The following is an 8,002-nucleotide window of genomic DNA, read 5'->3' as shown; positions in this document are numbered from 1 at the left end:
AGAGTTGTATGTTTTCTATAATTTTTTTTTAAAGCAAAGTCAACCTGTAAAAAGTTTTTTCAAGGTACCTCACAATTGACATGCAGAGCTATGGAATTTACACAATCTGCTGCTCTCCTGAGTGGTGACCAAAATGTCAGCCTATGCTATTACGTGGCCAGCTGAACATATTGGTGGAAGGAAATGCATCCTTTAGAAACATAGCACCAATAAATAAAATGGCCTTCAGGGGCAATGAAAGTGTCTTGGTGTCAGCAGCAGCAATCAAAGCCATGTTGGAAACGCCGTGGCCAAGAAAAGAAAGCAAAGAGTCCTGGTTTGGGGATGGGAGGAAGGCTGAGAAATGCTATCCCATGAATTTTACAGGAACAATAAAATTAAGGTCTCTGACCACAGAGGGTCTTTACAAGGACCCAGGACGAGTGGTGATATTAAATCTTGAGACCTTGGCCAAATTCCAACTTGGGTAATTGCATTTGGTCAATTTTAAATTCCCTCTGCAGTTTCTAATGCAATGCCCTTCTGTGCCTCCTGATGCCAACCTGCTGCATGCTACTGATCTGCACTTATAAGTACCTGGTGCCCTCTACCCTGGAGAAGGCCAGAAAGCTCCCAAGGGGAATGTCATTATACATGTCATTTTTGTCTTTCACTTCTGAAGAACCTAGTTCCAAGCACTTAGGCTCTTATAGAAAAGTCTTCGCATCTTTAAATGTGGTGTATTTGGCCTGGGTGTTCTCCCATGACCCTACCGACACTTTTCCAGTAGTTGGGGACAGTGAAAGTTATCTTTAGACTTCAGCTCAGAGGATCTGAATTCCAGTCGATCTCTCTAACTCCTATCATCTTTGTGACCTGAGGCAACTCACTCCCTTTACTCATCAACTTTGAAGGGCTCCTCACAGTTTGAGACGATGGTGCTTTAACATAGCCAATGGGTGCCTGGGTGGCTCAGTCAGTTAAGCATCCGACTTCAGCTCAGGTCATGAGCTTGCGGTTTGTGAGTTTGAGCCCCATGCTGGGCTCTGTGGTGACAGCTCAGAGTCTGGAGGCTGCTTCGGATTCTGTTGTCTCCCTTTTTCTGCCCCTCCCCTGCTCATGCTGTCTGTCTCTCATAAATAAATAAATATTAAACAATATAAAAATAAAAATAAAACAAGATTTAACATAGCCAAGCCTGCCATGACTAGTTTCCAACTAGCCTTTCTTCCCTATCTCTACCTACTCCCAGGGTTAGAGACTACAGTCAAGAAATCTCCACCATTTCTTTCTTTCCTCCTTGCTGTGTGCACGGATGCCACTATGTGTCTGTCCCTGCTGTGCCTACTGCCTAAGTGCCTCCCACCTCCCTCTCCTTTTGACAAATCCCATCCATCTTTCAAGACTGATCTCATATACCATCTCCATAAAACTTCCCTGATTTCCCAGCTAGAAATCATCTTCTATTCCATAGCGTGAGTGTGAGTGCGTATGGTTGTTCAGCTTTCGTACTAGAACTCTTTCTTTTTAAGTTTACTGTGCATTTCCTCTGGAACACAATACAGGATTTTATACTTACTAATCGTTCTAGTCTCTGAATTGTTTTCATCTTTATTTTCAAATGATAGCCTTTCCAAATACCAAAGCAAATTTTAAATAAGCAAACAATATCGTAGTTCATTTGGGATTAGTAAGCATACACAGAAACAGCCAAATAATCTCTTAATTGCTCTTCCTTCCCACAGACTTTCTGTGATATTCAACCACAACAAATGTGTATATTTTACTAAATGTATTTACATTTAATTATCTCTTGTGATAAGAACCGTGAGAGGAGCCTGGGTGGCTCAGTCGGTGGGGTGTCCAACTTCGGCTTAGGTCATGATCTCATGGTTCGTGAGTTGTGATGGGCTCTGTCTGACAGCTCGGAGCCTGGAGCCTGCTTTGGGTTCTGTGTCTCCCTCTCTCTCTGCTCTTCCCCCACTTGTGCTCTGTCTCCTTCTCTCTCTCTCTCTCTCTCTCTGTCAAAAATAAACAAACATTTAAAATAAACATGGGGTTATTCTCTCAGATAAATACATTTTAAATATACAGCTTTTGGAGTCAGATCAAGTGACTATTTTTGAACTTTTCCAAATTTGTGTTTCAACTAATATATGATAATTTATGAGCTAATACATGACCTGCAAGTCCAGTCATTTTCTAGTCAAATTTCCATTATTAGAATCACTTCTGGAGTGAGGTGATTAATCTCATGCTATGTCCACAACCCACAGGTTAGCATAAAGATGGGGCATCTCTAATCATTAAAGACAAAATAAACCATATGAAAAGACCAATAAAACAAAATTAAAAAGCCCAGGTAATTTAGATGCTTAGTAAGGACTGACGACCAATACAATGCTGGAAGTTCATGACCATTTCCAAGGCAAAGAAGCAGAAGCTCAGAGAGCACAGAAAATGAACAACCACACCTGGACTGCAAGCCAGGTTGTCTTCCTCCAGTTAAGTGCCTCTTTCCTCCTATGCCTCTTTCCTCGCTGAAGCATCCACTCTTCCTCTTCTTTTGCAGGATTTTTCCATATCCGGGCTAGCTCCGTGACAACTATAACTTTCACAGGTTATAAATGTAGGAATACAACAAACCCGCATGCTAATTATAAATACATTTTCAAATTAGATAGAAAAGTCTCATTGCTGCTTCTGTTTTTACTGCTTGGGATTTAGACACAGCCAGATTTGCCCCTGGCCCAGTGATCCCAAGGTATGCCTCTGGTGCTTAATAAAGACAACCTCTGACTTTAGGGACCTCACACGCTCCGCAAAGAGGAGCTATTGTTTACCAACCAACTCATTTTCTAGGCAGATTTTCACTCAGTAACCCATGAGTTCCCATGAATGGTATGTACACAAATAAAGGGGGAATATTTTGCTGTAACAGAAATGAAGATACTTGGGTGCCTGGGTGGCTCTGTGGGTTGAGCATCTGACTTCGGCTCAGGTCATGATCTCACGGTTTGTGAGTTCAAGCTCAGCATCGGGCTCTGTGCTGACAGTGTGGAGCCTGCAGGAGATTCTCTCTCTCTGTCTCCCTTTCTCTCTGCCCCTACCCCCCACTCTCTCTCTTTCCTTCTCTCTCTCTCAAAATAATACAAAAAAAATGAAATGAAGATACTTTCATATAAAGTCAAACTGTTGGTTGTGATAATGTGATTTAAAAAAAAAATGTTTATTTTTGAGAGAGAGCAAGCCAGAGTGTGAGTGGGGGAGGGGCAGAGAGAGAGGGAGACACAGAACCCAAAGCAGGCTCCAGGCTCTGAGCTGTCAGCACAGAGCCCACTGTGAGGCTCAAACCCATGTACTGTGAGATCATGACCTGAGCCGAAGTTGGATGTTTAATCGACTGAGTCACCTGGGTGCCCCAATTTTCTTGATCTGGATATGTTTACTTTTTGAAAATTCGTCATGCTCTACACATATGATAAGTGCAAATTTACATACTTGTGTCACACTTCCATAAAATCTCTATTTAAAATAATAACAAAGGGGCTAACAATACAGCATAACATACAGCATAACAATACACCGCCTTAGCCTGCCATTTACAGTAGGCCAGAGAGTGGGAAAGAAAGGACAACTTCTAGAGTCAAAGTTTAAATTCCAGCTTTATATGTTTTTAGTTCTGTGATGTTGGGCAAGCCCTATTACCTCACTGGGCCTTAGAATTCTTCCTATGTCCTGAACAGGAAAAAATAAAATACCCACCTCATGGAGATGCTGTGGTAATGACATGATGTTTGTAAAAAAGCACCAGGCCTACATAGCACCTGGCCCTCAGCAGGCATCAGTAACTCACGTATTTGTTCAAGCATTTCTTATGTCAGGCACCATTCTGGGATAGAGGGGCCAGCATGTTATAGTTCTTGCTCTCTAATGGGTAATTTCAATAGAATTCCCCCCTTTCCTCCAGTATCTAAGTAAAGTCCTTTCTCCCACGACTTCCCACATGTTCTCCAGCTAGTGAGAGGATTCACCCCACTCTCCTTTCCCACCTCTTGGTGCTGTGAAACCACTTCCTCTGAGCTTAGGAGAGCATCATGCTGTCTTTCCAAAAGCACTTACCACCTCACGTTGCAGTTCCTTTATTTACATTTCGAGCAGTAGTTGGGTGGATGAAGAAATGAATGCTGTGCCCTTGTCCTATAGCTTCTCACTCCTTCCCTCTGTCACCATGAATCTTAACTCCACCTGTCTTCCCAAGCCCTGCTCCTGACCCCCCTCAGTTTCTTTCTTTGACACCCTCCAAACAGAAGCCATTTCCCTTCCTTCTTTCCTTCCTCCAAACAGAACCAGTGCTCCAAAAGTCCTTTATTTGAACTGTCTCGTGGACCTTAGCATAGTATGGAGAAGTATGGCCTTCAGAATTTGTTCAATCTGGGGCTCGCCGCTAGGTTCAAGTTAATTAGCTGTGTGGCCTTAAGCAAGTAAGCTTCTCTGACTTTATTTTCTCAACACTTAAAGTAGGGAAAACTCTGTCTACCTTTTAAAGTTATTGGAAGGTTTAGAAATAATGCATGTTTGAAGGGCATGCCATGTAATAGCCATTTATCGAAGAGGAGCTATTATTTCAACTTTGTGTCTTATAATCTATGTAGACATCATGTCTTCTTCTATAATGAAGGATCCATGTCTACCCTACCACAGCATCACCCACAGTGCCTGTATAAAGCAAGTGTTCAACACATGTTTGAATAAACAAATGAATAAAAGATAAACTTCTCAATGCTGGGGGCAGAGAAGAAATCCCATACAAAGTCTCTGAATCCCAGGTGACTATTTGAAAATCTTTCTCTGGAGGTGAATAATATAAGCGCCTGCCTGCTAGGAGATCATTCAGTCTTCCTGGTGCTGCACAGAAAGAAAAGGACTAAATGGCACAGCCCTCTCATACTGCCTTATGAACAAGCACATATTAGCGTGATTTTAACTGGCACCGATTGGTTGTTATTCACCAGATGGTGAGCGATTTCGATGAGTCTGCCCTAAAGAATATTGCAGTGGTTTGGCTTATGGGATAAAATAGGTGATGGTATCTATATAAAGAGCATGCCTTCAATTTAGATTAGATTTTGGAGGCTGGAAGCTGGTAAATGTGTTGTTAACTACTTACAAGGCCAAATGAGAACCATAAAGGTAGGCTTCCCCTCTCTGCATGCAAAGATCTTGTCTTTAAATTTCCTGCTGTAGGGAAGTGTCAACACCGCATAATAACCATCCTCCAAGACTTTATTAAAATCCTGACCTTTACTTCAAAGCTTCTGTGTGGAAGGAGAAAAGCAGGGAGGGAAAATTAGGTCTTTTCTAGCAGTCTCCAGGAGCTTTAGGCCATAGGCCAAGAAGACTCAGGCTGTCTTTTGGAAAACATGTCTTTGCCCGTCACCCTGTCACTCATCTAGATACGCTCCCGTGACGGTGCAGGAGGTGTATCGCCATGAAGACAAGCATTCCAAGGGAGAGGAAGCTAGTGTTAAAGCAGAAGCAACTGGGGGAATGGGGTACTGAATTTCCCACTACACGTATCCCGTGAAAGACTCTAGCAGCCTCTGAACACTGCAGAATTCTCGGCATATAACAACTCCATCCAAACTCCTGTGCTAAGAGACTAAACTCTAGCATGGCTTTTAGCAGCATGAGTCTATGCCCCTGTGATGACCCCAGCCTCCCATTAAATGCCTGCCTGAGAAAGCTCAAGGCTGCCAGGAAAATTTATTATTTGTTCTAGCCAACATCTGATGAGAGGACTCTGACCTCCTTTTCTTAGAGCATTTACTAAAAAGGGCTTCTGATTGTGAATATGTATCTCTTACTACACAGAAGTATCTTTCTCAAGGATCTGAGAGCCACTCCTTTGAAATGCAATCATCAGGCAGGCCAGTCTCCATGGGAGGATAGAATCTTAACTTTAACTGCCAACTAGCAGATGTAGCTGGCCTAATCGTATTTACATTGAACAACTTCTTTTAATTTTTTTTTTCTCTGACTCTACTGAGCCCCTCTCCTCCCCTCTCCCTCTTTCTCTTTTGAAACAACCAAATTTTCTCTGCACAAATCAGAATGAAGCTTAGTTCTTTTACCTACTGTCAGTAGTCACCGAATAAATTCTGTTTTCATTGCTTTAACTGATGTCCAGCTGTGTTTAACATGTGGGAAAATCACCTGCTCCTGGGGCCCACCTCCATCCCTATATGAAGAGAGTTCTGGAGGGGATCGAGGAATTCTGCTTTCACCTCTCTTCTTCCAGGGCCACACATAACATACCTTCTAGGTTGAGGGGTAGAAATGAAGAAAGTCTCCCATTGTGCAGCCATATTTCCTCTTCTAAACCAATTGACTTTCAGTAGTCAAAGAAGTGTGTCTGGGCACATGAGCACATGCCGCTGGTAAGACAGGGCTGAGCTCTTAGTAATCTCTATCTTGACATAACTTTGTTCAATCTGCTTGTTTACCTACACCTAATCGAACCAAACTGAGGGGAGGGGGGCTTTTATTGGGGACAGAGGATGTAAGTAGCAAGAGGGAGGATTAACTTGGAAACACAAGGCACAGCAGGGGCAATGAGCAAAGCATGGTTGAGCACAATAAGGGGACAGTTAGAAAGCAGCTACAGGGCTTGGGTTGTGATGGGAGGAAAAATGGATAAGAAGTATAAATGGGGGGATGTAAAAGGACAGGGAAGTGACATCATTACTTGTTGCCTTGTTCACGTTTTTCCTTTTGGCTCAGTCCTGCTCTTCAACTTCCATCCAAAAACTTAAAGTAAAATGTCTCTGTATTGTACTTTCTTTACTCTGATCCCAGCCAATAAAAGCCACTTATTGTTTTATTTCATCTCTTCCATTATTCTGGCTTTGCAAAGATGTAAATCAAAGGAGAGGGGGCAAGGAATTGGTCACTTAATATCTTTGGGTCTTGGTTTAATCATGAGAGTTTTAGACTGCGTTTATAGTTCAACAAATGTTTATTAAATGAGTACTATATCCAGAGTACTGTGTATTTGCTAGGGAAACATCATATCACCCTTCTGGAGCCTAAGGTCCAGGTTCCAGCAAAGGAGACGTTCAATAAGCAAATTAAAATGTAACATAATTAAGATCAAATGTAATATAATTAAGATAGAGAATAAAGGAAGTAGCATTTGATAGGTTGTCAGAAAAGGTCGCATAGATTGTCACCTATGTGAAAAGGTGACAGTTGAGTGGAGGTGTGCATGAAGTAAGGGAGCAAGCCAAAGGGGAAGAAAATTCCAGGCAGAGGCAACAGCATGTGCAAAGTTCCCAGCATGGGGAATTAGTATGCTTGGCAGCCGTGAGAAGCACACGGTGAGAGACCTAAAGAAGTAATTCAGTGTTGGGGCACCTGGGTGGCTCAGTTGGGTAAGCATTTGACTCTTGATTGCATCTCAGGTCATGATCCCATGAGTTCAAGCCCTGTGTCGGGCTCTGTGCTGACAGCTCAGAGTCTGGAGCCTGTTTCAGATTCTGTGTCTCCCTCTCTCTCTGCCCCTCCCCTGCTTGGGCATCTCTCTCTCTCAAAAATAAATAAACATTAAAAAAAAAAAGAAGAAGAAGTAATTCAGTGTCCAATCATGTAGGGCCTTGTAGGCTACAGTAAGCGCTCTGGAAATTTCTCTAATCATGATAACAAATCATTGAATATTTGAGAACAGAGGATGACATTTTACCACTAGTAAAAATAATAACTAGTATTTATATAGTACTTCCCGTGTGCCAATCTCTTTTCTAATTAGCTCATTAAATTTTACAACAACCCTCTGATGTAGACATGGTTATTATTATTATTATTATTATATTTTTACAGATGATAAAAGTAAGGCACAAAGAAGTTAAGTAACTTGACCAGTTATGTTAATATGTTATAGAATTTAAACTAGAAACCAGGCAGTCTGGCTCCAAGGTCCTTGCCCTCAATCCCTAGCCTGCTTTTATTCTGATATCCATTGATA

The sequence above is a fragment of the Panthera tigris genome, chromosome C2 (assembly GCF_018350195.1).
Source record: "Panthera tigris isolate Pti1 chromosome C2, P.tigris_Pti1_mat1.1, whole genome shotgun sequence".
Classification (NCBI taxonomy): Eukaryota; Metazoa; Chordata; class Mammalia; order Carnivora; family Felidae; genus Panthera; species Panthera tigris.
Note: the sequence above shows the minus strand (reverse complement) of the source record.